Below are 15,459 nucleotides of genomic sequence, written 5' to 3'. Positions count from 1 at the left end.
AATTGATATTATTATAGAAAGTAGATACATTTCCACTCTCAAACAGTAAGACAGAAGAGCAAAAACAGAATATTTACTGCAAAACAATAAACCTGGCTATACAGAATAGGGCGCTCCTCTCTTATGATTTCTTCTTCATCTACAGTGGCCTGAATCGCGCAATTGCTTTATGGCTTTGTTGTAGAAGACTCGACTTTTCATTGTAAATAACACTATGATGGATATTTTTCTCTTGTGACATAAAAATTATTCATGCTCGCACAATAATTACGAATGTCATAACCCACCAAACCGAACGTCGTTCTTGAAATATTAATGGTGTAAAAAATATTGTTGGTCTGAGATGTGGACGCAAAATCTTCGTTATTGATGATAATATTCAAAATAGTGTAATGAAACATAAAACTCCTATAAATAGAATAGAAGTCACGGTATCAATTTCTAAAGATTTTGGCATTATTTCAAGAAATATGATATGGTGGTAAATGTCTTCTTTCTTTTATTTAGAAAAAACTGCATCAGCCGTAGCTATTAGCGGCAAACATATAAAACATATCTAAAATATGCAGTTTTTTACAATACAGTTTGAATAAAAGTTGAATAAATACAACAATATTGTTGGTATTGGTATTTTGGAAAATTTCTCTTAGGTTGGAGGGAATTTTATTGTTCAGTCTCTCAACTATGAAGAGCGGGTACTCTACCAGAACATGCTTTATAGTCACGAGAACTTCACACGCGAAACATTTTGGTGGCGGTAATTTTCCTCAGTAGATGTTCATGCGTAAGGCGAGTATGGCCCAGTCGTAATCTGGTATTTATGACTTGATGAAAGCGGTATGTTGCTTTGCTGTTCCAAGGATATAATGTAGCCTTGATTTCTTTGACTTTGGAAGGTTTTTGAGACCAGTGGTGATTCCACATTTCTACAATTTTGCCATGGAAATAGGATTTGAGATCTATCAGCATTGCTTTCATACTGAGTGTACATCGGCTACATCGTTTCCAGATATCCCAGTATGTGAAGGAGCCCATTGAAGAGTTACTGTCCTAGTTGTTTCATCTCCTCTTTAATCATATTCACCAGTAAGTGATGGGTATATATTTTCGACAAGGAAATAAGGGAGTTGAGAGAGTCCGTAATTATCAAAAACTCTTTACCAGGTGCCATTTAAATGAAGGAAAGAGCTTTATAGATGGCATAAAGTTCTCCAGTGAGGATAGTGGCAGATTCATGTGAAGAAAATTTACAGGCGGTTTCGTTCGTTACGAATGCATATCCTACACCACGAGTTGCTTATGAGGCGTCAGTGAAGACTTTCTGGTGAAGTGGGTATTGAGATATTATAGTTTGGTAATCAGCTTGTATTAGCTGGGGATTTGTGGTTGCTTTGCTCATGGATAGTAGCTGAGTATTTATATTCGGTAAGGGAATACGCCATGGAGGAGTTCTTTTTGAAAGTTTGGATTGGATTTGTGGAAATTCTTGCATCTGTGTGAGGTTGAGGGAAAGCATGTTTCGTTCATGAAATAGAATATTTGTTTTTGTAGTGGGAGTGACTGGGACAATGAAGGGTTGTCGTGTTTGATGGGCTTGTCGCCTGGCTAGTGTCAGTTGATATCTTCTAAGCTTTAAAGGTAACTCTCCAAGTTCACAAAGTAGGCTGTCACCCGGACTTGTGATAAATGTTCCAGAGATGATTCTGAGTGCGTTGTTAGGTATTGTATCCAGAGCTTTGACGGTGCTCGCGGAAGCAGACGAGTAGCATACGCAACTGTAGTCTAATTTTGACCTTATTAATGTTCTATATGTAGTCAATAATGTCCTACCATCTGCGCCCCACTGTTTATTTGCTGAGCATTTCAAGGGGTTCAGCCTTTTTTGACACACTGTGACAAGATATTCGATATAGGTTTTCCACGGTAGTGAATGGTCAAATATCAATCCCAAATATTTTATTTCATTTGTGTATCCTAGTTTTTCAGTCTTGAAAATTAAGGTTGGTGAATTTTAGATTTTATTCGGTTTTTTTGTGAAGATAATACATTTATTAGTTTAGTAGTTTTATTGGAAGAAAATTGAAAACCGCTTTTCCTTGACCAGTCTTCTAACTCATTTAATTTACCATGCAGAATATTGACCACATTTTAAATATGTTTTCCCTTCACAAATATAATGAAATCATCATCAAAAAGTCTTGCCTGAACTGGTTTCTGCGCATTTTGTAGCACATCATTAATGGCCACAAGGAATGAAGTGGGGCTGATTACAGAGCCCTGCGGTATGCCATTCTCTACGTATCTTGATGATGATTATACACCATCCACTTTGACTCGGAAATATCTCTGAGAAGAAAAACTCTCAATAAAAGCTAAAATATTGCCCTGATATCCCCAGGATACTAAAGTTTTGATAATTTTATAGTATCATGCTATGTTGAATGTCTTACATAGGTCAAAGTATACAGCGATACATTTCTGATTATTTTTGAATGCTTCATTGATATTACTTTCCAGATCAAACAGGTTGTCTGTTGTGGATTTCAGTGGACGGAATCCAGTTTGTTCACTTATGAGCTGATCGTTTTCCTCAAGAGTCCAGATAAGTCGTTCATTAATGATTTTCTCAAGCAATTTACATAGGTGACAGGTAAGAGCTATGGGTCGATAAGAATCCACTTTATCAGGAAATTCTTTTACTTTCAATATGGGAACTATATTTTTCAATTTCCAGAGTTCAGGGAATTTGTGTTGTGTCCAGATTTTATTGAAGAAGATGAGAATAAAATCCAGAGCTTTTTTGGTAGGTGTTTGAGGAAAGTAGAAGGGATATCGTCAGGCCCTGAAGATGTGTCCTTCAGTGATTCGAGAGGCTCTAAGAGTTCTGCCATGGATATGGGAACGTTTATAGGATCTTCGTTAAGAATTATCGGGATACATTCGTTCTCTTCTACTTCTTTGTACGTTGAAAAAATCGGATCGTATTTGAAAGACATATCTCTAAAATGACCGGCTAGTTTTCCAGCGAAATCAATTTTGTCTTTGGAAGTTTTCCCTTCTACTTCCAGTGTATTAATCTGAGAATAGGTAGTGATGCCAGATATTTCCCTAACTTTTTTCCAAACTTGATTCATTGGTGTGTTGATGTTAAACGTTTCAACATATTTCTGCCAAGAATCTGTTTTTGCTTTGGTAGTTACTCGTTTTGCAATTGCTCTTTTCAATTTCAAGTTTATCAGATTTTCTGTTATGTTATGGTGTTTATAAGAATTGAGGGCTTTTTTGCTTTGCTTTATAGCAGTATCGCAGTCGAGATTCCACCAAGGTACTATTTTGTCCCTCTGGATGTATTTCGTCTTACCTATCGCCTTAGTAGCCGATTCAATCAAGATACCATTGAATTGGCGGAGATTGTTATCAATAGAGCCTTCAGAAGTAATATTCTGCATGTTTATTTCGATACAATCTCGATGCAGGACCCAGTTGGCGGTCTCTTACTTCCACTTTGGTTTGTGTATATGAAGATTGCCACTGTGGCGATTTTTTGTTATAATTATTGGGTAGTGATCACTTCCGTGTAGGTCGTCATGAACATTCCAAGTGTGATCAATGAGAAAAGAAGGGCTACAAATGGAGAGATCTATGACTGTTGAGGTTCCCGAGGATATATCTAAATGAATATTGGAGCCATCATTCATAAGTGAGAGATTCGCTTTATTATTGGTTGTATTGAAAATTGTTCTTTCCATAGTGGTTGTGTTTTGAGAACCCCATAATATGTTATGACCGTTGAAATCGCCCAGAATTATTTTAGGTGACGGGACTTGCTGCAATAAATCATACAGTTTATTCTCGTCAATGTCATAGTTAGGGGGAATGTAAATGTTACAGAGATTAACCTTTTTTGAACAACCTAATTCTATTGCTACTGCTTTAAAGTCAGTTATCAGTGGGATTTGTTTTGATCTCAGATGGCTCTTCACGTAGATGACAACTCCTCCTGATGCATGAGTTTTATCTGTTCGGTTTTTGTGAAAAATATCGTAAGTTTTCAGATTTTCATGTTGTAGGTTCTTGAAGTTTGTTACTTGAAGGCATAAAATATCTGGAGGGTATTGGCTAATTAGTATATGTAGGAAAGGCAGTCGAGCACGGAAACCGTTCAAGTTCCACTGAATAATTTTGTCATACATTTTTCTCTCTGATGATGTAAAATGAAAAAATTGAGTTTATGTAACATTTCAATAGGTGGAAGAGTCGCTCTCAGTGTCAACAATGCCGGCTGCAATTTGTTTTACTATTTTTGTTTTCAACTTGGTAAACTTGGTTTTATGCTTTTTATCTAATAATTTAGGATGGAGGGCCTCCAACATAGAAACTAGTACTGAGGATTCGTTAACATAATCCTTGGCAATGCAGAGGAGATCTTTAGATCCGTGAGAGTTTTCAATAAAATTTTGTAGTTGTTGGCTGTTGAGTGGAAATTTTGAAGGGAATTTGTCAATAAACTTTCAACATCGTCGGATTCTTTCAGTCTTATGTTTTTTTGGATTTCTTGTCATTCGGGGTTGAAAAAATTTCAAGATGATCGGATGGTGCTGTCAATGTATCTGTAACGCTTCTTTTGTTTGATGTGTGGGGATCTATCTGGGTGTGATCTGTAGAATCATCAAAAGTTGTGTTTACTTGTTAATAACTCTTAGCTGCTGATCGTCCTCACTTGTTGTAGAAGTAGTAGTAGAAGTAGAGAAGTAGTAGTAGGACAGTGGCGGTTGTAATTATAATGTTGTTATCGCGGGTATTGGGTGTAATATTTCAGGAATGGGCTGTGGCTCTTGAAGTAGGGTGTTTGGAGTATCTTTAGACTGGGATAATGTGGTCTGCGAGGTGCACTAAGATACTTGGTGCCCAGCTTGTTTACATCTGAAACACAAATGGTTTTCTGCAGAAAGAAATATTCTATATTGCACTTCGTCATATTCTAATTCAATGTATTCAAGAACCTGTGATTTTTCTGGAGAAGAAATATAAACTTGTCTTCAAAAACTGAGAATATGGCTGTATGCGGGATCATTTGCGCCTATTCTCAGACACGTCATTGGCGACATTATCTTCAGGACTAAATTCTCAAGGATTTTTATAAGGGTCTTATGCGGTATGGTAGGACTCACATTTGACAACAGGAGTTTTTCTGATGGTGTTATCAATCTTCTTGCTGGAATTTCTATACCATCAATTTTTATTTCACCGTGGTTTCTCAAGAACTCATCGACGTGTTTTTTGTCGAACAGGTATACACAGATCCTGTTGTTAGAGATTCGGGAACAGAAAGTTATATGTTTGGGGCTTACTACAGTCCCTAGTTCGAAAAGGTAATCCTGTATTCGGAGTCCATCCAGAGATGTGAAGACGATTGCTTGCTCCTTAGTGGGAAGCTGGTTTGACTTTTGTGATAATACAGATGAATAAGATTTTGGTTGTTGAGTGATATCGGGGCTTTTAACGGTGGTAATTTCCATATCGGTAGATGCTATTACTGCTATTACTCATAAATGATATCCTTGCTCGTGCCCCCACTGAGTCCGCCTCTGGCAAACCCAGATGCACACGATAAGGAAAGTAGCGAGCAATTTCAAAACAAAGGTTATTTTGTTCTATGACGCATATGAATGTATTTAAACAAATGAAGAAAGGACTCACGACAGTAGGTTGTGTTCACTTTCTCTACAAACTTCCGAATTTATATTCTAGTGCTAAAATTCCAACTTTCATTTGAATAATTTCAAAGCTGCTTAGGGAAAATGTTATCACTACCTAGTACAGGTCTGGACTCCGTAAATGTCTTTTGTGTTTCCATTTTGTCCAAGTTTTACCAAAAGCTTGAAAATACTAAATAAAGAATTAGTGTTTCAGTTGGTTTCCGAGTTCTGCCGTAGTTTTCTTAAGTTACAATCTCCAAACGTTTCAACTGCCACTACGGTCTTCATCTTCAGTGGCGTAGTCGAAGTAATCTTCTTGACATATCAACTGAAACTGAAGCACAAACAGATGTACACCTACATAATGGATCCAACTATCATCCAAAACAGAAAGGAATCGTCATCAACACTCTAGTGAATAAAGCTTTTAGAATATGTTAAGAAAGGTACGTCGACGACGAAATGAAATACCTTAAAACTGTATTATAAGCTACGACAGAAAAGACATAATCCGCGCTGCGCGTCCAACGGAGAAGGAGAAAAACATCAGTGAAGATCAACCTCAAGGCATTGCCTATCTGCCACACATAGAAATATCACCAACCGAATCGGAAACATTCTAAAGAAGAAGAAAATAAACACCGTCTTCAAACTAACGAACAAAATATCGGAGTATCTGGGATCAGCAAATCAGTGGAAGCTTACATAATTCCATGTAACTGTGGTGATGTTTATACCGATCAGACAAAAAGAAGCATTAGTACTCGCCTAGTCGAGCACAAGCGGAGTTGCCGATTGGGATAGACCGAGAAGTCTGCAGTCACTAAACATGCACTGTCCGACGGGAAATACAAGTTTCTTTTCCGTATAGTCAGTGGGCATACTTGAAGACTGGCTATAAATCAAATCATCTAAAGGAACAATTCGTTCAGGCCAGTCTCTATTGCGGCAGTTGTATCGCCAACAGCATATGCAGGAATAACTTCTGTGAAGAATCCTGCACTGACACCTGTCGGATATAATCCAACGCCCTTCGTGGTATTAGCCAGGGGAGTAGTTGTTTTCTGATAGGTGTCAGTCCATTAACCTACTGTGTAGGGTGTTGAGACTGGCCTGAACGAATTGTTCCTTTAGATGATTTAAGTTTCTTTTCGAAAATACCGAGAGGCTAACGCTGTTGAATCATTATTCAACAAGAATGTTTCTAAAAGCCATAAAAATACAAAAACACCAAAGGAACTTCAACAAAAAGAAAGAGAGAACATATCTGTCATTAATATTGATAGGGTTATATTTTAGGAGTGAATAATTTTTAGGAAAGAAAGTTTTTTGCTCTCTACTACTCCATACTCTTACCAATGTGAGAATCTTCCAAAGAAAGGAAATATATTCCTTCCAATATAAACGAGATTTCTTCTGGCTGGGATTTTATCAAATAAGTGAATGCATGTCATTACGATGTCATCGATGTCATAAGTAGATCCAACTTATTCCGTAACATAAAAAATCGTAATTGATGAATGAATTGTGTGGTTTTATATCTAGATTGGTACTGAAGAGGCCTAAGGCAAGTATCTTAATGTGAAACATCGATGCCTACCAGTGAGGATGACAGTGTTCCATGTAGAAATCCTTTAAATGATATCTCATGTAATTTCATAAACGAATGTTTGGAATACAAACTGACTAGAAATCTACAACTACTCGTATCGAAATGTGAGATATAAAATACAAAATGTGTTCGAATGCATTAAAAATCTGAATAGGAAGCACTTTGGCGCCTAATGGAAATGTCACACGATATTTTCCAAATAAGTTCGGTTGTCAATTTTGCGTATCAGCTCCACTTATAAATGTAGATATTCTTGCTCAATGTATCGATGAGTGATACACGTTATTGATCCGTTTAAAGTGAAATATACACTATTTCCATTATTCACTTCAAATAATCTGTCATCGTTACTGACGTCACTCAAAGCGTCTTTCAATTGGAATCGTTCGATTTTCACTGATGAACATTCATGGAAACATTAAATTCACTATTGAAGTAGAAACAGACAATTCAAACTCAATCAATTGCTTGGACTTAACAATCAGTAGAATGAACAACAAACATGATTTTTCATTCTATCTCAATCCGTCCTATACGGATATTACTATACATTACGATTCTACCCATTCATATCAACACAAAGTAGCAGGTTATAATAGCATGAGTCATATCATGACTCGATATCAACAAATCAACAAGCAAATTGCCGTAAACAATGGGTTTAAAGCTGAATCTAAGATATAAAAATGGATGTTTGCATAACGCTGCGCACGCCTGAGTTCGTTGATTCTGATTCTGTCAAAATATTGGAACATCAGCGATACAGCAACATAGTACCAATTAGTAAATGGATGTTTGTTGGTTGGTTGGTGAGTGATAAACTTCTACATCGCTCAACCGAACGTGATGAAACTTGACATGTAGGTGAGAGTAACCCAAGATGGGACGGTCTCCCAAAAAGAGACACTTATATTTTTGCATAATTTAAACACTGTGGTGACATCTAGTGGTGGCACGCGAAAGCTTATCATATAATCATACTTCTGTAAGTGGCATCATTCAGTCCTAGTAGTCTCAGTTCCATGGCCGGTTATTTGTTTTCGGGGTTTTTATAAAAATATTACCAGTCTGCAAAACACTGAATAAGGTTCTAACGGTACGTTTCTATAAAATTCTATAAAGACAGGTTGAAAGAATAACCTGTCCAAAAAGTTCGAAATGGACAATTGAGTATTCGACAAGCCGCAGAACGGTACAACGTGCCTAAAAGTACTTTGCAAAGGAGAGTTACAAACAAAAATAAGGTTGTGACAGACAATGAAAAATACCTAGGACGATTCAGAATAATTTTTTCTGATGAACAGGAAAATGAGATTGTGGATTATATTTTCGAAATGGAAAAGCGATTTTTCGAGATCACTTATAAGGAACTTCGTCAACTGGCGTTTGAATTTGCTTGTGCCAATAACATCCCCAATAACTTTAATAGGAATACCAAAATGGCATCTAGAAAGTGGATTTACGGATTTTTACATAGGCACCAAAATATTGCACTTAGGAAACCAGAAGCAACGTCATATGCCAGAGCTACCGGTTTTAATGAGAACGCAGTACAAAGTTTTTTAAGTGACTCCAGATCGAATATGGAACGTCGTTGAAACGGGCGTAGCGACCGTTCAAAAATTGCCAAAAATTCTTGCTCAGAAAGGCAAAAAACAGGTAGGTGGACTGACAAGCGCCAAAAGGGGGGTAAATGTTACCATTGTTGCTTCCATGAGTGCCACTGGAAATTTTTTGCCTCTCGCTTTCATTTTTCCAAGAAAAAGAATGAAACCTGAGCTGATGGGCAATGCACCCAATGGAAGTCCTGCTTTCCCACAAGACAAAGACGGGATGGATCGAGAGGTATTTTTACAATACATGAAATATTTCGTTGAGCAAACCAGACCCTCTAAAGAAGCACCAAGTGTTATAATCTTAGACGGTAATTGCTCACATACAAAGAGTTTACACGTTATAAACTTCTGCCGTGATAATGGTATAATCTTGTTATGCCTCCCGCCTCACTGCACACATAAAATGCAGCCATTAGATGTTGCCTATTTTAAATCGTTCATGTCTTACTATGACAGCTATCTTACAACGTGGTTGAAAAATCACCCAGGTCGCACGTTTGGTTTGTATCAAATAGCAGGAGCAGTTGGAAATGCTATTTCAAAAGCATCAATTGTACAGACTGCTGTAAATAATATCGCAGGACTGGAATATGGCCGTTTAATGATAAAGTATTCCAAGATTGGGAATTTGCTGCTTCAAAGACAACGGAACTGCGAGAATAGTCTGAAAACCTGAACCAGAGAGAAAACATAAATCCAGCAGCAGACGTGTATGATAATCCTATCCCTTCGACTTCAAGGGCTGGAACTAATTTGACATCATCGGGAAATGATAGAAATAGAGACGATGAACAAGACCTTCCTCTTTCAATCTTGGCAACTAATAGACAAGAAGCGGAAAACATTGATAGCGTTACCCAACCTGAAGTAAGAATAGTTGATATCAGTCCCTTGCCAATTGCAAAAGACAAACAAAACAAGACTTCCTCTAGAAAATCAATAAAATCTACGATTCTCGCAGAATCACCGTATAAAAATGAATTGGACGCCTTACTAAACGCAAAATCGAAAAAATGTGTCAAATCTGTAAAGAGAGTAATCAGTGTCGAAAATAAAAATACCAAAACAGAGAACAAGTCTAGTTCCTGTAAAAAGACAACCAACACCATAATGGAAAAAGCAACCACGGATGACACAAGTTGCATTGTCTGCGGAGAAAAAAAGGCGAGCTAACAGGACCGGTACGAATGTCACTATTGTTCGGAATGGGCACACGAATCCTGTGGAATAATGGATGACCTTTATTTCAATTGTGCAAATTGCGAAACTTAAGTGTCTCGTCTTGGGAAACTTTATTTTTAAATAATCACAATAACGTTCATTTTTATTTTGTTACTAATTTAGTACTAGGAACTGTTTTTTATTCTAAGATATATCTGCTTCGTGGCACCAGAGTTGCTTTATTCAATTTAGTTTTGGAAATACAATTTTTTTTATTAAAAAAAGCGTCCCATCTTGGGTTACTCTCCCCTAAAAGTAATTTTTCATAGAGAAGGTTTTTAAGGCTATCAATTTTTCTGTAATTCGCCAGTAGATGGCACTGTAGAACAATTTTTTGAAAGCACTGTTCTCTAACACTGCGCACGCCTAAGTTCGTTGATTCTGATTCTGTCAAAACATTGGAACAGCAGCGATACAGCAACATAGTACTAATTAGTACTACAACTACCGAATTCTACGCGGGCAAAGCCGCGGGCAACAACTAGTTAAGTATAAAACAAAATACTTTCCAAAAACGTCTACGCAAAAGCGATTCGAGACGTTTTTCCCATTGATAAGTTAGATAATCAAAATCAAAAGTATAGAGCTTTTTCGTATTTTGGACAGACAACTGAAAAAGTGGCTGCATTTTCGAGTAAACGAGATATTGAAATTGCAAATAGAACAAGTAATACGTTGGAAAAGTTAGCTGAAAATAATAAAGACAAAACATCCAAATTCGAGAAATCATGAGTATAAAAATTAATGCGTGGAACGTGTCCTGAAGTATATATTGGTCAAACTGGCAGAACATTTAGGAATCGAATCCATGACCGTCATATGAGCTAAGAAAATAAATAAACAAGTTTCTCATTCAAAACATATTCAAATCATTTTTTAAAAAGAAATCATCTTCAGCGAAGATTTCGAAATTTCCCACATAAAAAATAAAGGTTTGAAACTGTATCATTTGGAAGCAATGGAAATTAATCAACCTAAAAATTGAAATATACAACTGAATGACCAACTGGATTTGAATCACCGTTATTGAACTTGATTTCTTAAAAAAAACGAGGAAGTATCATTATTGATATATAAGTGAGGTTATATGCTTCAGGTAACCATAATTCAAGATGTACCTCAGGTATATAAAAGTTGTTGAGGTTTAAGTAATTTGATGGAGGTAGTCTCAAATGTAGTTACCTGTGGTATATAAATATCAGCGTAAGAAGCAACTTGTAGTATTCAAATCACTGTTGAAGAAGCTACTGTGTTAGCGATAAGTGTCGTGATATATTTTTCAAATGAAGTTGGTGGAGATCAAGTTGTAGTTTATGAAAATAATAAACATTACTTGGACACCATGTTTGTGGGCATGGTCAGCTAATAATGGGCAACATCTTTGCATTCAAAGCCATTGATTGATGCCGATGAAATCAGCCGTTCTGTACTGTGAAAAACAATTTCTTGAAGGTAGACAAGTTATTGCCATCATGACAGCAATTCACGATCATATTCCATACTTGAAATATGTTTTCTTCTACTCAATGACATACTTCATGAAGAAAAGTTCAGTTCTCAGTGGAAAACTGTTTGATGGTAACATAATAGCAATCAAAAAACGACATATCTCATCCTTATCAATTTCTCATTCTCTGATAGCATTGTAGCAACATTAATTCAAAACGGAAATCCAAGAATTAGCCAATTTGTTTCGAAATCCTTTTCGTCCATCCAACTCGTGTTTTATTGGGTATTATCATGCCAATGGCTCCTTTTTTCGATAGAGAATTATAGCGGAAGGGCGGTAGGGAAATAAATTCTTGGTGCCATGACTGAAATAAATAGAAAACATAACAAATGATCTGCAAAAAGGACGTAAACTGCCGCAAATCGAATGATATATTTATTATGATGGTATTTCAGCAACTGTAAATCTTATTGTTCATCGGTTTTAGAATATTCGATTATAGTTTTGACAAGCACTCTACGACCAAGGGAGACCTCTTTCTAGTTTTGTTGAGACAGATATATGAAAACGTATTCCAAAATATATTTGGAAACACCATGATGCACCAAGACATCAGATACACTCAGATATATTGATGAATTTTGTGTTTCCACTCAGTCATCGCATATACGGAGTTGGCCATCGGAAATATACCGCAAGGGTAAGCTGTCATAAAAAGAATGTTTGATATTTTCCGATTCCGGAGCCTAAATATCAGCTACCAAGCCCAAGGCAGCAGGCGCGCGTGTTAATGAAAAAATACTTTTCTCAAATGAAGAAATACATATAAACTGAGTTCGAATTATATCAAGGAGGTTACGTACAGCGTCATCTGCCCGCTAATAGATCAAGCAATAATGTCGATATATCAAGGAGGTTGCGTACAGCGCCATCTGCCCGCGAATAGATCAAGCAATAATGTTGATAAGTGTTTCAAATACAGATCCCGAGCTTGAGAGTTACAAATAAGCAAACAAACATATATACATACAGGTGGAGCTAATGAAAGCTTGTTAAAAAAATATTTTGATTTTTTCAGTTCGATGTTCTTCAAAAGTGTGATTTATAGTTTCTCAAACTATATTTGTTAGTTCAGTAAGTTCAGTTTGAAAATGTCCAATATAGGACGGAACTGCAGTAACGATAGTTACAAATAAAAGGGGTAAAAAACATCAAGATCAAATTAAACTCTTTACAATACTGTTTAGATAATGCATAGAAATTACTTTCAGACACACACTGGAGAAAAATCACTTTCGAAACAACAACTTCCACAGGAAAAACATTTCAAAGAAACTCCTTTCACCAACATTAAATTATACGAATATTTTTTTTCTTTTCGGTTTGTACTCCAAACATTTGCTATGGAATTGAATATATAATTATCAGCAACGAAGAGTAAAATAATATAACCCTTTCAGTTCTTTCAAAAATTTATTTCACATATTACATATTTTTTGTAATCTAAACAAGTATCGGGGGGGTGGAATTCTCCAATTTTTCTATTTTCCAAAAATTGAGAATGGACTGATACCTCATTGAAATACTTTCATTTTCCTATATAATGTTGTTGTTTAAAATATGTTTTTACCGTTAACCAGCTATCGCATTCCTACGAACGGCAACCCTCAGAAGTCGAAACTTGTGCGAGCTAAGGACTAACGAGGTTCAGACGTTCTGAAGTTTTGGGCTCTCTATTGCCAACAATACGTTTTCTGTATAATGAAAAAGAATAAATATATTATGAATAAGATAATATTAATGACGATAAAAATTTTTTAAAAAAAATTCACAATATAGAATTGGGAATGAGTTATTATTATCATCAATAGTGATTTTAATGTTCACCAAGTAAGGGTTCAGTATATTCAATAAATAAAATACTCTTTCTGAACAATTAACAGTTTTTGCAGTAAAAAAAATTGGATATTTGTTTGCCGAAAGATTCAGACAGGCAGAGTCTGTCTTGTGAATTGTGGAGCAGATTTCTTAAATTATTTCATAACTTTTCAGCTTTTCAACTCAGTTATTCAACCAAATGAATTCGAACAGATATCTTCTTGGCAAAATTTTTCGCGAATTGATGGCAAAACTTTGCGAAACTGTATCGTTTCGAAATGAAAATGAGCTGGCTCAAAATACGTCTGTGATTGGTGGATGAGCACTCACTCCGAGGGAAATGGGCGAGCAGCAACTGCCAAATTTATTTCATCATGATTTCTTGAAATCTAGTCCAGTCATTATAGTAAGTTCACCTCGGAATTCGAGATACCCAGCTGTAAGTCTGTAAATACTTGTATATTGACACCCTAAAAGTTATCTCAAAACCTACATATGGTAGGGTGTAAGCAACTATTAAATTTCAAGGTCAAAGGTCACAAAAATCGGTTTTTTGCGCTTTTTTTGGAAATATCTCATTTCCTATGGGTTTTTTGCTATTTGTATTTATTATTAATATTGTAGAATACAAAATTTTCTACAAATTTTGTTGAAAAAAAATTTTTATATGGTGAACTGTTTTTGAGATAGAAGGCGGAGAGCACGCGGTCACAGCATCTCTTCAGGTCAACCGGTGCCTCCGGTCGAAAACGCGCCATATATATTTGATGAACTATCGATAAATCAATGATTATAAATATTAGTTAATTTTTATTAACTATTATATTATATTTTACCATTTTTTTCCTAACTTATCCACTTTTTAATTTATTCAACAACACTTACCTGCCCATGTAATTGCAGAATTGTTAATGAAAATATAGGAATTATATTTGAATTTTAACCTAATTAATATTTATAACTTCTTACATGATGAAAAAAAAAACAAATAAATTATGAATTATTCTTTTTATTAAAAAATATCATTGAATACATTTATTTTTATTGAAAGTAAAGAAATGGAATAAAGGGTACAAAAACTACAATTTATAATTTTAATCATCTTCTTCCTCTTCATCGTCATCTTCTGGCTGCTGGTAAATTTCAAACTGGCCTTCATTATCGTCTTCAACGATATTTGTCTCAAGTTCTTTCATGATTTCGGGGTCAAAGGTTCCATCTTCGTTAATGTCGCTCTGATATGGTAGAGCATTGAGACAAGCTTGCCCATTACATTGGCCACAAGCTAAAGATCATTGCAAGCCCGCTTTCCTGCATCCGCATCGCGAACCACAACCACTCTTGCAGTTGCAGAAAATTGTATTTAGCAAATCTTCTGGAGCAGGTGGTAAAATTATCATGATAGGCTCCAGAAAATCGTTTCGCAACCCCATACCTGGGGTTCCAAATCATGTCCTAACCAAGTTTGAACTTGATAATATACACGGTTGAAATGTTGATGAGCAGCTGCACTTGTTGGTGGAATATTTGAAAGCTGCACAGGTTTATTAAGTTTTGAAGACTTGATGTAATGCATATAACGAAGATGATCGAGACTTTTCACAGATTTCGGAGCATTATAAACTGCCAATAAGGTTTGAGTTCCACTCTCTAATAATCTCTGGGCCGAACAATTTTCTTCCTCAAATGCTGCAGCTAGTTCATCCAAATTTGTCAGTTTCTCAGAAACTTTTGAAAATGATTTTTTTCCCTTTTTAAAAAGCGGTTATCAGTATTATTGAATAGATATAGATATAATGCATGAAGAAAATGACAAAATATAATATATAGTTAATAAAAATTGACAAACATTTATAATCATTTATTTAACGATACTTCATCAACTATATATGGCGCGTTTTCGACCGGAGGTACCGGTTGACCTGAAGTGATGCTGTGACCGCGCGCTCTCCGCCCTCTATGTCGAAAACGGTTCACCGTATA

This window comes from Leptinotarsa decemlineata, unplaced genomic scaffold (assembly GCF_025532065.1).
Source record: "Leptinotarsa decemlineata unplaced genomic scaffold, Ldec_3_MD MMD2_tig00000576_RagTag_RagTag, whole genome shotgun sequence".
NCBI classification, from domain to species: Eukaryota; Metazoa; Arthropoda; class Insecta; order Coleoptera; family Chrysomelidae; genus Leptinotarsa; species Leptinotarsa decemlineata.
The sequence above is the reverse complement of the archived record's forward strand: the minus strand, read 5'-3'. Positions refer to the sequence as shown.